Source organism: Protopterus annectens, chromosome 1.part0 (assembly GCF_019279795.1).
Source record: "Protopterus annectens isolate FY-2018-M chromosome 1.part0, PAN1.0, whole genome shotgun sequence".
NCBI lineage: Eukaryota > Metazoa > Chordata > Ceratodontiformes > Protopteridae > Protopterus > Protopterus annectens.
The window spans coordinates 1,921,206,496-1,921,221,614 of NC_056725.1; the positions used below are offsets into that span (position 1 = coordinate 1,921,206,496).

Genomic DNA, 15,119 nt, shown 5'->3' on the forward strand with positions numbered 1-15,119 from the left:
CTTGTAACCGGTTTAGAGTCGAACCTAGAGCCTGCAACTCTCACTGTGTGGGTTCTATCCATGAAGAGCCAATTGGCAACCCATCTCGTGACATAGGGGTTTATGTTTAGGCTGGTGAGCTTGTCTATAATACCAGAACGGGGAATGGTGTAGAAAGCCTTTGTGAGGTCTAGGTAGCCTGTGTGGACCTCCTTTCCCTCATCTAAAGCCTTGGTAACTGTCTCAAAGAAGTCCACCAGGTTTAGGAGGCATGGTCTGCCCTTAACAAAGCCAAACTGGGTAGGGTCCAATGTTTGGAGGTTCTCAATGTCTCTGTTAATGAGTTCCATGATGATGCGCTCCATAGCCTTGCAGACCAGGCTAGTCAGGCTTATAGGGCAATAGTTCCTGGGGTCCGTTGTGGCTCCACCTTTGTGGAGCAGGATAACTGTTGCTGTGCGCCACTCTATGGGTATGTAACCTGTAGAGAGGCTGAGTTTGAACAGTGTGTTTAGGTGAGGGGTTAGTTCATTTTAGAGCTCAGGTAAAACACAGCCTGGGACCCCATCCGGTCCCATTGAAGCTGTGTTTTTGGCTTTGGATAGGGCTGTTTTAACCTGTGTGTCAGTGATTGCTGTGGCACTACATTCTTCTAGTATGGTTATGGGCCCTTTAGGGGGTGAGAGGAGAGTGAAGTTTGCACTAAACCTGTCTGCCAGAATGTTGCAATATCAGTCGGTTCAGTGTATTTTGTGCCATTCTGCACTAACTCAGAGCAGATATGAGAGTTTCCACTTAGGTTCTTGACATAGCTAAAGAACATTTTGTGGTTATCTTTGGAGTTCTTGGCAATTTTTCTTTAGACGCTAGCGTTGGATGATTTTATGAGGGATCATAGTTTCTTGCTGATACTGATCAGGGATGTCTTTCCTTCATGGGATTTTACTCTTTTATGTACAGCTTGTTTATGGCAGGGGTCCACCAGACTGGTTTCCTTTTCTTGGAGGAGTGAGTCTTGGTTTTGGTTGGGATAGCATGATCCATGCATTCTTGCAGGTGCTCATAGAGTGCCTTTGTAAGGGATTCAGCAGCTTGGACAGCATTGTCCTTTAGCATGGGGGCTGTGAACCTTTCCACCTCGATCTTAAGTAACCTGAAGTTTGCTTTTGAAAAGTTTTTCAAGGTGGTTTCCTTGATTATTTTATAGCATTTTGGCACAATATGGGAAATGACAATGTATTTATTTATTTATTTTACATTTGTTGACCGGGATAGTCAGACTGGATATATGTCCATTTTTAGCAGAGGCCAGAGGAGATAAGCTCCACATACCAAAAAAGAGACAGTACATACATCACTGAGTGATAAACTCAGGCAGACATGTTTAGAAAAATATAAACAAAGAATACAGGCAGATATCAATATATACAATGTGCAGACTTGCATCTGATTTGCAGAGGTGTATCAGAAAATGTGAACATAGAATATAATCAGATCTCATAATTCAAAATACTTAGACATTCAAATGTTATGAGGCATAGATACTTGGCTAAACAGCAGGTTGGGTAGCAAGACATGTATTAGTGAAGTTGTTGCTCAGGTTTAGAACAGGAGCACAGCCAATGAGATGTGAGGTATTTTTTGAGTTCTTTTTTAAATAGGGGTAGTGAGGTTTCCTTGGTAATGGTAATAGGGAGTAGATTCCAGATTTTACTGGTTGAATTGGCAAATATAACATCGCCTGCAGAGTTGTTGGATTTTTGGGTCAGTATCATTAGTTTATCAGCTGAGCGTAATGGCCTGGGGGCCACTATGAGGGGTAAGAATATTTTGCAGGGCAGGGGTGTTATCAGGTTGATGGAGTATTTTATGCACTACTATAAGCTAGTTGAACTGTAGAAGGGTAGGATACTCTAGCCATCCCAGTGCTTTGAGGTTCTGGCAATGGTGGGTCCTAAAAGCCATGCCAGTAGTGAATCTGGCTATATGATTGTAACATCCTGATAATTTGTTGAGATCAATTTTGGATAGGTCGGTGAGTACAGGGGAGGCATACATATGGGTAGAGAGGAGGTGTGATCTTGCAATAGCTACCCTAGCTGGGGGGGGGAGAATGAGGAAAGGTTTGTCTCTGTACAGGGAGCAAAGTTTTTTGTTAATGGACTTAATAGTGTGATTGACATGTTTATCAAATTTAAGGTTGTTGCCTATTACTACTCCTAGAAACTGTTTATGGTCATCAGGGGAGATAATGGTGTCATTGCTAGATTTGATGTTGAAGGAAGGAGGAGAAATTCTACTGTTATGGGAGAAAAGTAGTAGCTTGGTCTTGTTAGGATTTAGAAGCAGGTGGCGATTAGCTAGCCATGTTTCTACTGCGCTGAAAGTGGTCTGGGTGAGGGTTAAAAGTTGTGTAGGAGAGGAGGCGGAGCATATTAACATTGAGTCATCTGCATATTGGATGCAGGTGGCTTCTGGGATGGTGGTGTGCAGATCATTGATAAAGATAGAGAAATATAGGGAACCTAGTACGGACCCTTGTGGAACACCTAGGGTTAGAAGAAGTTGTAATGACAGTTTGTTCTGCCAGAAGACAGCCTGCTGTCTACCATTTAGGTAGGAGTGAAACCATTGTTTTGTGTGTTGGTCTTAACCGATGGTTTATAGGGTATTGAGCAGTAGCTGATGGTTGACGATATCGAAAGCTTTTGAGAGATCTAGGAAGAGTGCTGAAGATAGTTTGTTGTTGTTACAATAAAGATTGATGACATTAGAGAAAGATAGAAAAGCTGTGGTGGTACTGTGGAATGGCCTAAAGCCGTGCTGAGAGTCAGCGAGCTTTCTGTTTTGAATAAGAAAGTGCATGATTTGTTTGTGTATGCATCTTTCCATGATTTTAGCTAGTGGGGAAAGAATGGCTATAGGTCTAAACTTAGATAATTCTGTGGAACTTCCGCCTTTATGGAGAGGTATAACATGTGACATTTTCCATATTGCTGGGATGAATCCTTCTGAGATGGATCTGCTGATCAGAATAGAAATGGGAAGTGCTATGGCATCAGCTGCTTTTTGAAGATATTCAACTGGGAGGTGGTCGGCAGCTAGTGTAGTAGGTTTTAGCTTTTTGAATAAGGTCCGGATCAGGTTGGTAGGTTCAGTTTGAAAGGTAAAGGTGGGTTGGGTGCTGGATGGATCAGGGCTAGATGTGCCACAGCTGGTGTTTGTGTCAGATGGAGTGAGATGAGTACTTAGAGACTGGATAGTTTCAGTAAAGAAGGAGTTGAAGCAGTTTGCAATTTATACAGGAGATTTATCAAGGGCAGCTGATGGGGTAGGAGTGGTGGAACAGCCTGGGTGGAGAAGATTGTTAATACCAGCCCAGAACGTTTGAGGTTTTAGCTGATATTTTTGTTGTAGGAGGGTGTGGTGACTTTTTGTCTAGAATGACAGATTTTTTGGTCTGGTTCCTTAGCTGCCGGTATCTTACTTGGTCCATAGGGGCTTTGATAACATGCCACCTGGCCCAAGTACTGTCTCTTAGTTTAATTTTGTTTTTTCTTTCTTTAGATAGCCATAGTACAACTGTGACTTTTACATGGATGGTACGGGTAGGAGTATGGTGGTTTAGGATAGCCAGAAATCTGGTACTGAAATACTCAACTGCTTCTTGTAATGGGAGTTATTTCAAGACATTCAATTACAACTTATAGAAAATATGGTCTGTATTATTATTTTAGTGAATATGGAGGAAGGCAAATATGTTTTTTTAAATAGATGACATGCAACAGTTGATTAACATATATATTTGTGAAGATGTTAATCAGAATGAGAATCTGGGAATTAAAAATGACAAGATCAAAATGACTTTACCAGGAATTTAAAAAGCAGTTCTTAACCTGGGGTTGAAGTTTTTTCCTACTACTTTACATCACTTACGTGTTTTGAAATATGGCATATTTCATTTGAGGTTTCAGGTTTGGCCATTTTGGGTCAGTCCTAAACTCCTTGATCTCTCTCTCTCTTAAAACCCGGCTGCCTCATGGTTTTGGCGTCTTTTCAGGCTTGCTAGTTGTTGCTGAAGCACCTACCAAGGGGAAAAAACACTGAGAGAAGAAAAGGAGCCACTTTTGTGATTTTAAGTATTTTCTTCTGATTTTTTTGTTAAGTTTTACTGCTTTGCCGCCTACCTTTTGGCATTTTCTGGCTTGCTAAAGTTTATATCTATAACAGTAACAGTACTTGGAACACATCTAGAGCCTGTTTACTGTATTTCCTGTGTTGCACTTAATTTAAAATCATTTTTTTCTCTAAAAACTGCATTTTACCTGATTTTGGCCTAGCACTCAAGTGTGGGGTAATTTATTGCACTGTTGTAATTATTTTGCTGCTTGTGTATCTCTGCTACCTTTAAACTACAACAAAAAGAAAAGAAAAAAAAAATCTTGCTTTTTTCCCACTTTCTGAAAGTTAAGAAAGTTCAGTTACAGATTTGCTGTTCTGAACTGTTTGGAAGTTTCTAGAAGGCCAGTGCTTGCTTGGGCTAAATGGAAGTCTCTGTGTTCACCAGTGGGAGTGGTTAACACTGCCTGCCTGTCCCTGGAGGTGTGGTTACTACCTAGAAGCTGTAATTTTATTGGCCATTCTTGGTCAATTCCAAACTCCTTGATCTCTCTCTCTCTTAAAACCCTACAACTCTCTTTTTGTGCGTTTTTGCGCACTGAGCAGCGTCGGGCAGCGCTGCCTAAGCAGGTTTAAACTATTCCAGGCTCCAGAAAGTCTGCTCTTCACTTTTTCCCTTAGAACTGTTCAAACTCTCAAATTAATCACTCTATTCTCTTTCTAAAGCCCTGCACTTGCTCAGCTCTTATAAGGAAACACTAACTAACTAAAGCACTACACCCTCCTTGACTTCTCATAAGTATTAGGCTCCCAATTGGTCCTTCCTGATCAAGTGAAAAATCATTTCCCTTCCCTAATCTGATCAGTAAAAAAACAGTTCCCTATACTAATCTGGTATGTCCAAGGGTCAGTTTCAAGGTTACTCTCCAGTCCAGCTGGTGAATCTGGGAATTTTGAGGCAATGTTACAATTGCCTTATGTACACAGACAACCCTCTCCTCGTTCCAACAAACTCTAATACATGTGAGAGATGCAGTTACACAGCCAAACTGGAGGCAGAGCTCTCTCAACCCAAGACTGGCACAGTCAGGAGGAAAAGGTAACCACCTACACCACAAATCCAGTCTCACACAGACCTATTGCATCTGCATACCCAGCACATAAACACACAAAAACATACTCGGGGGCTCTAAATAAAAATCTGCCTAAACAGCAAAGACCTCCTAAGCAGATATCCAAGCAACAGCCACCCCTCAACAATACCCACGAATCACATATCTCACAAAATTAGTGTGCCTCACAGTCACAGCCCTTAAGGCCAAACAACACACCAAATACGCTTGTTATAGGGGACTCTATTGTCCGGCACACTGACATCCCACTCACCAGACTGAACAAGGAGAAGGTCACTGTAAGCTGCCTGTCGGGTGCCAGGATCCACCACACAACGCAAGCACTCAGGTCACTCCAAAGCAAGTACAAGTACAACTCGTTCATTGTCCATGCTGGTGTGAATGACCTGAGACGTAACTCCCTGGACTACATGAAAAGAGACATAGAGGATCTCTCTGACCATGTAGCCCAGGCTGGTATGACCCTGACCTTGAGTAGCATCTTGCCCTCACCAAGAATGATGCCACAGTATAAAGACAAAATGATCAGTTTCAACAATTGGCTAAAATATTGGTGTCATTCAAAGGGGATCCAGTGTCTGTCAGCCTGGGATGACATGCTCGATAAGCCACGTTGCTTCACTAGGGACGGCTTGCACTTGTCACCCTTAGGCTTTTGTATACTGGCCAAGGCTCTTGCCACCCCCATAGTGCCTTTTTTAGGCAAGGCTCAAAGGACAAACCCACCTCCATAGACAACCCAAGGATAAAAAAACTAAAGGTAATGCTACTCAATGCCAGAAGTCTAAACCTCAAGATGCACGCACTCAAGACTCTCCTCAGTATGGAGAAAATCGATGTCTGTGCAGTAACAGAAACCTGGTTCAAGGCTCCTGAGAGCACCCCAGTACTACCAGGTTATAACTCATACCATGCGTTTCGGCCCCAAAACTCGGACCGAAGCACAAAAGGAGGGGGAGTATCTATATTCATTAAAGATACCTACACCTCCAGGTTAGTGGCACTGCACGAAGCATCAGAAACCATCCATGTGCAACTAACAGCAGGCAAAACTGCCTTTCAGTTTGTAGCCTGCTACAGAACACCATCCCTATTACAGGAACCCCACTTGGCATTCCTGAGAACACTGGAGAATATGAAGGTCTCTCCAAACACTATGTTATTGGGTGACTTCAACTACCCAAACATTGATTGGGAAAACTACTCAAGGCCAAACACCCTCGCCCAATGGTTCTTTGAATTTATAAACTCTAACGCAATGGAACAACTGGTCACCACTCCCACAAGAGGGAACAACATATTGGACCTGGTCATCACCAACATGGGGACTCTATGTTCCACACCAGAGGTAAACCCTTCACTGGTAAGATCAGACAATAAGCAAATTTCCCTGGACATCCATATCCCATCCCCACCCCCAGCCAATGAAATCACTGTAAAGAATTTCTCAAAAGCCAACTTTGCACTTCTCAAGACTGAGGTGGAATCCTTCAAAGCCCCTGGGCCAGAGGATAATACAGCCCAATCCGCAGAATCCTTTACAAATGCATTCTATGAGCACCTGCAGGAATGCATGGATTGTGCTATCCCAAATAAAACCAAGACTCACTCCTCCAAAAACAGGAGACCGGTCTGGTGGACCCCGGCCATAAATAAACTATACAACAGAAGGAGGAAGCTACTACATGACAGAGCAAAATCCCAAAAAGGGAAGGCATCTCTGATCAGTATTAGCAAGAAACTTTGATCCCTCATAAAATCATCAAAGGCCAGTTTCGAAAGAAAAATTGCCCTAGACACTAAAGATAATCACAAGGCTTTCTTTAGTTATGTCAGGAACATGGGCGGAAACTCTCAGATATGCTCTGAATTGTTGCATGACAGTACAAAATATACCGAACCTACAGACATAGCCAACATCCTGGCAGACAGATTCAATGCAAATTCCCCCCCCCCTATCGCCCCATAAGCCTGACTAGTCTGGTCTGTAAAGCTATGGAGCGTATTATCATGGAACTCATAAACAAAGACATTGGGAGCCTCCAGACACTGGACCCTACCCAATTCGGCTTTGTTAAGGGCAAATCTTGCCTCATAAACCTAGTTGACTTCTTTGAAACAGTTACCAAAGCCATAGATGAGGGCAAGGTAGTCCACACAGCCTACCTGGACCTCTCAAAAGCCTTCGACATAATACCCCACTCGGGCATCATAAATAAGCTTACCAGCTTAAATATCAACCCCTATATCACAAGATGGGTTGCAAACTGGATCAGAGATAGAGCCCATATGGTCAGAATCGCAGGTGCCATGTCCAAATCCAAGCCAGTTACAAGTGGCATCCCACAGGGCTCAGTTCTGGGACCTCTCTTGTTCGGTATATACTTCTCTGAGGTTCAGGCTAACACGGGGGGATTATAGCTGACAAAGTTCTCATATGACTGCAAACTGGGGGCCATAATCGAATCTCCAGCTGACACAAGCATCCTCCAAAAGGGTCTCACAGAGACGGATGCTTGGTGCCAGAGCCACAGCCTCAAGCTAAATGCTAAAAAGTGCATAGTCATCCCCTTTGGGAAAAACAAGGTGCCCACAAATTACCACATAGGTGGTAATCCATTAAGTACGGAAGAAGTAATTAGAGATTTGAGGACCAACATAGATAGTAATCTCTCCTTTGATAATCACGTTGCCAAAGTGATTAGAAAGACCTTCTATATAGCCCACCTTATCACGAAAGGGCTCACATCTAGATCAAGAGAGGTCATTGTGCCCCTCTACTCGTCACTCATCAGGCCCATAATTGAATACAATGCCCCTTTTGGGATGTACCTTACCCGACACCTGCAGCAACTGGAGAGACCCCAAAAGTACCTCACCAAGAGAATCATGGGCTACAAACAGATGTCCTATGCAGCTCGACTAAAGAAACTCCAGCTCTACTCAGTTGCTTACCGCCTACTCCGAGGCAATCTATGCCTGACGTACAAAGCCATGTCAAACCCAGAATTAATGGACATGCTCCACCTCAAAAAATCCAAGTCCCTTAGAGCTACACGCTCCAGGGACCTAAACCTCAGCGCAAAAATAAATAGGACATGCTGGAGGGACAGATTCATTTCCCAGAGGCTCCCCTCACTCTGGAATAGAATCCCAATTCATGTTAGACATAGCCCCTCGCTGACCATCTTCAAGCGAAATCTGGATGCGTGGATGGAAAATCGCAAATTCACCCCTGGGATTTCTTCTGTGTCCCTGCTAGACAGAGGCACAGTGAACTAAACTTAAAAGGGTACCTTCTGTGACCTACTTTACAGAGGCAGAGTAGGCTAATCTAATAGGGAGGCGGAAGCCAAATACACTCTGGCTAGGCTTATAAATGCCCTAGGGCAGATAGCCTAGTATCTACCTATGAACCTATTTGGTATGTAAATTGCATGTATTACATTTTCAAGTATAGTGATAATTTGGGTGATGCCTCCAATGATTTTAATTGTATTAATAATGATAGTTGTGATGACAGTTTTTATTCATGTGTGTCTGAAGTGGGGGTGAATCTGAAATAAATGCATACTGCGTATTTAAAACAGATAATATTAAGTATTGCAGTTCATTTTTGCCTCCTTTTAATAATGAAGGGGATCAGCATTGTTCAGCTATGCTTAACTTTACTGTGGAACAAAAATATAGGGAATTCATGAGTAATAAACATTTAATTTGTTATAATTTAACTAAAAACGAATGGTGAGCTTTAAAGGACTTGTAAGTTCAACATGAATTAATTGTTAAGCCTACTGACAAGGGCAACAAGACTGTGATTATGCACTATAAAATGTGTAAGGAGCATATAAATGATAGTAATGTATATGAAAAAGTTTATTTAGCTGTATATGTAGAGTCAATGAAACAATATGAATTATTACTGTATAGGAGACATAGATTAGGATATTTTTCTAAGGAAGATGTAAAAAAAAAAGATTTGCAGTTAAAGGATGCAGTATGACCACATTTTATTGTTTAAAGAACACACTTCTTGTGCAGTGAAGGCAGCCAGCCAAAATTAACATAAATCACTAAAAAAAACTGTTCAAACACTAGGTTAACAATTTAGAGGTTGAGCGCTGTCATTTCTTATGTAATTGAAACTTCATCAGAACAAAAAATAATTCTACCATTGACCTTTTAAATTCACCCACCACTTAGCCAACAACCAATGACATGATATCTCTAACGCACAACTGTTATTTAAAAAACACAAAAAACACAGTGCAATATTTCAGAGCTCATTCATCCCTTTAAACAATGAAGTAATAATAATAAAATAAAAATAAACTACTAATAAAAAAACTAAAAGCAATCTGAAAAAATGCTGACTTTAAAAATATGTAATTTTTTTGTGTAAATATATATAAATATAAATATATATAAAATACAATAGCCACTTCCAGAAATACACGTGGAGTTCCAGGCAGAAATGCTGACAAATTCGGCAATCACCACAACCAAGACTCTTTTGAATGAGATGCAAGTCCAATGAACAGTACTACAAACATTCGTACTTATAAAAACTAGTTTATTTAAACACGTTAGCGCTTTCACCTACTGGCTTCTTCAGACGTACAAAAAAAACAATGCTACTACATTAATTAAATAGTCTACCTGTAAATCCTATTGGATAAGCCAGATAATGAGTCAGATAATGAGTCATCTACTACATTTAAAACTGTACTGACCCTAGGAATTAAAACATAGAATAAAATTATGCAGTTGACAAAAAGAAAAAACCTATCTCTGTATATAAATTCCTATAACTAAATATGTATTGCATGTAAAGACAGATCTAAATATCTACCTCATACATAAGATAAAATAAAATAATGATGATAAATAATGTCTATCTCATACAAGTACACTAGTAACTAAATCATAACTGCATAAGAATGTACATTCACATAAAGCGCATTACAATGACATATAAAAACAATGTATGTATAAATAAATATATGAATATATGAACATATATATACACCTATATATATAAAAGTATAAAAATATTGTATGGAAGGTGACGCTACGCAATAATAAACAGCTAAATGCTGGGACAACACATACAAAAATCTAGCTAAACCTCTTATGAATCACTGACGATTCATGGGTTTCCTACACCTCTTCTTTCTAAGTACAGGTTTAATATTCACCCTTTAATTTAGGCCGGGTGACTTATCAGATTTACACCTGATGATCCATTTCATTTCACATTCCAGGGTGTCATTAATCAAATCCCCTCCTCTAGGGTTCTCAAACACTTCTTGCATGACAGAAAACGTAAATGTGTGTAATGGACCAGCACCTTTAACATGTTTTGCTAGTGCATTTGTTTCTGTCCCCATTCTAATGTGATATAGATGTTCCCTAACTCGTTCTCTCAAAGGTCTGTTAGTTTTACCTATGTAATATGAACTACATGCTGAACATCTAGCTAGATATATCACATTCTTACTTGTACAGTTCGTGCCAGTATTGAACCTATAAACATGATTACTAATAGGATGTACAAAGGTAGTATTAGTATCAATGACTGTGCATTGATTACATTTACCACAGGGAACCGTGTTGTATCCAATATCCCGGGACTTCACACCTTTCCTCATTGACATCTTACAACACAACATGTTCCTTAAATTGGGTTTGTTCTTATAAACAGTCTTGGGTTCAGGACCCACCAACTCAATAATTTGTTCATCTAACCTGAGTACGTCCCAATGCCTAACCAATGAATCCTTAATACATAATGCATCCCTGGTATAGAATAGGGGAGCTCTCACAACTTCTGCTACTGGCCTATCACTATGAGCCTCATTGTCATATTGTTCAGAAAAGTAGGGTTTAGCCACAGTATCTCTAAGGGGATCAACATTGTTTAAAACGTACTCAAATACACTGTCACTATAGCCTCTGTCAAGGAACATAGTTCTAAGTCGACCTATCTCCTCAATGTATCCTTCAGTACTAGGATTCAATCTAGACGCTCTCATTAATTGACTCTTCAAAATGTTGTCAAAGACATATTTCGGATGCATACTCTGCCGGTGTAGAAAGGTGTTCCTGTAGCATGACTTCCTATGAATGGAAGTATTGATCAACCCAGAGGGTAATCTAGTAATGTTAACATCCAAAAAGGAAATAGAATCCAGGGAGTAACACAAAGTAAACTCTAAAAAATCAGTGGAATTATTAATCTTATCAACAAACACTAACAGTTGTTCAACTTCCCCATGCCATATAAAAAAGAGGTCATCTACAAACCTCTTATAGCAGCTGACCTTCTCTTTAAACATATTTGTATGAGAAAGGAAATCCACCTCCCATTGTGCCATTACAATGTTGGCGTAGCTATTGGCACAAGGAGTGCCCATAGCTACGCCATCCTTCTGTAAGAACATCTCCTCTCCAAACATGAATACATTGTTATGCAGAATAGTTTCCATAAAAAGACACAACATATCAACCATACTATCAGTATAGGAGGAGTGTAAGTGCAAGAACCTCTGCATATATAATATCCCTATCTCATTTGGTATCTTCGTGAATAAACTCACTACGTCTAGAGTCACTAAAACGTACTCACTAGAGTCACTCACTGATTTCAACTCATCATACAAATCCAACAGAAATTGCTTGCTGTCCTTTAAGATATGTGGAATTCTATTCACAAGAGGCCTTGTGTGATATTCAACATACATTGACAGGGGTTCAGTAAGCCAGCCTTGGCCGGCAACTATAGGTCTCATAGGTGGCCTCTCTAATGACTTGTGTACCTTAGGTAGGCCCTGAATAACTGGTATTCTAGGGTTAAGAACTTTCAAATAAGTGTACAAACTGGGGGATATAATCTCTAAAGACAATAATTCATCCAACATGTTATATACACCAACCATCAACTCAGTGACTCTAACCATATTAATACGCAAATAAAATGATTCATCATACAGAGATTCAGTCATGATATCCATATACCCCTTCACATCCATGACTACTATCGGGCCACCTTTATCTGCTGGCCTTATAACGATGGAGTTGTCCATCTTCAGTGTGTTAAGAGCCTGTCTCTGCTGATAATTCAAATTAAATTTACACTTCGGTCTATTACCATTTTCAAAATAGGTATGAATGTCTTCTTCAACCAACCTGGAAAAAACATCCAGAAGTGGATGTAATTGTGGTACATATGTGCTGTTAACTCGAAACCCCATGTCCATCTCTCTTGGATTACTCATTCCATAATCCAGTTTCAGCTGGATATTCCTTACATATGTTTTTACATCTACAATGGAATCTACCAAGTTACTGTTACTAGTTGGGATGAAATTCAGACCTCTAGCAAGAACCTGTTCTTCGTGTTGTGTGAGAATTCTGTTAGATATATTAACAACTAACATACCCCTGCATGTTCCCACATTTTCTTTAAGGTTGGACCTTGTTGTTCCCAGTCCGAACCTTTCCTCTTCTGTCGAACCCTGCTCTTGGATCTCTCCCTCCCTACAAATCGTGACTGTGCTATGGGGAAAGGGGTGCACCCTGCTTGAGCAACAGAAATATTACTTGTAGAACCATTAGATGACAAATTGGGAGGTACTGCATTGCTATGTATTTTCCTCCTAACCACAACATCTGCATACATATGTTGTCCCACATCACTATTATTAGATATAACTGAACTTGTTTCTACCATCTCACCATTTTCCCTGAGTGCAGTCACCTGACTGCCAGAAGTAACATCTTTAGCAATATGCGTGTGGCGTGCATCGCTCTTAGCAACATTATTTACAGTTTTATCTAAAGTCTCAGTGCAACCATTACTACTATTGTTCCTAACCATAGCATTATAATCAGTATCCAAATTATCAGTTCTGTTATTCTGACTAACAAACCCTACTTGATTCACAGTTCTAGGCCACGTAAAGACGTTATTATTTTTAAAATCTTTAGAGTCTCTTAGTATTTTGGACTTTTTTTGTTCTATCAAGCGTCTCTCAAACAAAGAGACGTTATCAAGAACTCTGTCCAGTCTTGCGTCTACAGCACCAAAGTCATATTTATTTCTAATACTGTCATAAAGGTCATTAACTGACCTCCGTAAAGCATCTTCTTCTGATTGATGGTGTTGAATTAACAACCGCATATAGTTAAAACTCAACTCCAAGTTGAGTTGCTGCCATTTGTAAAACAATTCAGGAAAAGCGTTTCCAGAAGTGGGCATTTTCAACACGCGTAGCCCACGCGGTACAATCTTTTTGGCCAGACATACCTCAAAATGCTGGCGTTGCAGCTGTAATCTCTTGAGTTTGATAAAATCCATTTCGAGTTGATTAAGGTCTTCCGTGCAGCACACAGTATCTATTGAATCAGCCCCTTCATCCGAACAATCCAAATTTGGTTCAAACAGCATCAAGACATTATCAGATCCTGTAATACACTTCGCAAACTTCTCGCCCTTCCGATTGGCCAATTCCGGTGTGGTCGGAACATAAGGCAACTCTACATTCCCATCAAGTTTGTCTGCCATCCTCCTGGGCCGGTGCGCAAAAAGCAAATAAACGTATAACACACAGATGAGTGCACCAAGCCAACGGAGCACGGAACCCACGAAATAAAAAATAACAATAGCCACTTCTAGAAATACACGTGGAGTTCCAGGCAGAAATGCTGACAAATTCGGCAATCACCACAACCAAGACTCTTTTGAATGAGATGCAAGTCCATTGAACAGTACTACAAACGTTCGTACTTATAAAAACTAGTTTATTTAAACACGTTAGCGCTTTCACCTACTGGCTTCTTCAGACATACAAAAAAACAATGCTACTACATTAATTAAATAGTCTACCTGTAAATCCTATTGGATAAGCCAGATAATGAGTCAGATAATGAGTCATGTACTACATTTAAAACTGTACTGACCCTGGGAATTAAAACATAGAATAAAATTATGCAGTTGACAAAAAGAAAAAAACTATCTCTGTATATAAATTCCTATAACTAAATATGTATTGCATGTAAAGACAGATCTAAATATCTACCTCATACATACGATAAAATAAAATAATGATGATAAATAATGTCTATCTCATACAAGTACACTAGTAACTAAATCATAACTGCATAAGAATGTACATTCACATAAATCGCATTACAATGACATATAAAAACAATGTATGTATAAATAAATATATGAATATATGAACATATATATACACCTATATATATAAAAGTATAAAAATATTGTATGGAAGGTGACGCTACGCAATAATAAACAGCTAAATGCTGGGACAACACATACAAAAATCTAGCTAAACCTCTTATGAATCACTGACGATTCATGGGTTTCCTACACCTCTTCTTTCTAAGTACAGGTTTAATATTCACCCTTTCATTTAGACCGGGTGACATCAGATTTACACCTGATAATCCATTTCATTTCACATTCCAGGGTGTCATTAATCAAATCCCCTCCTCTAGAATTCTCAAACACTTCTTGCATGACAGAAAACGTAAATGTGTGTAATGGACCAGCACCTTTAACATGTTTTGCTAGTGCATTTGTTTCTTTTGTACATCCTATTAGTAATCGTGTTTATAGGTTCAATACTGGCACGAACTGTACAAGTAAGAATGTGATATATCTAGCTAGATGTTCAGCATGTAGTTCATATTACATAGGTAAAACTAACAGACCTTTGAGAGAACGAGTTAGGGAACATCTATATCACATTAGAATGGGGACAGAAACAAATGCACTAGCAAAACATGTTAAAGGTGCTGGTCCATTACGCACATTTACGTTTTCTGTCATGCAAGAAGTGTTTGAGAACCCTAGAGGAGGGGATT

At 39.9% G+C, this 15,119-nt stretch overlaps 1 protein-coding gene across 2 annotated transcripts in view; it reads left to right on the plus strand.

Annotated features, from left to right (window-relative positions):
• Window positions 1–15,119, plus strand: part of PRLR (prolactin receptor) — a 2,068,968-nt gene that overhangs the window by 1,071,433 nt on the left and 982,416 nt on the right. The gene's annotated exons all lie outside the window — the stretch shown is intronic.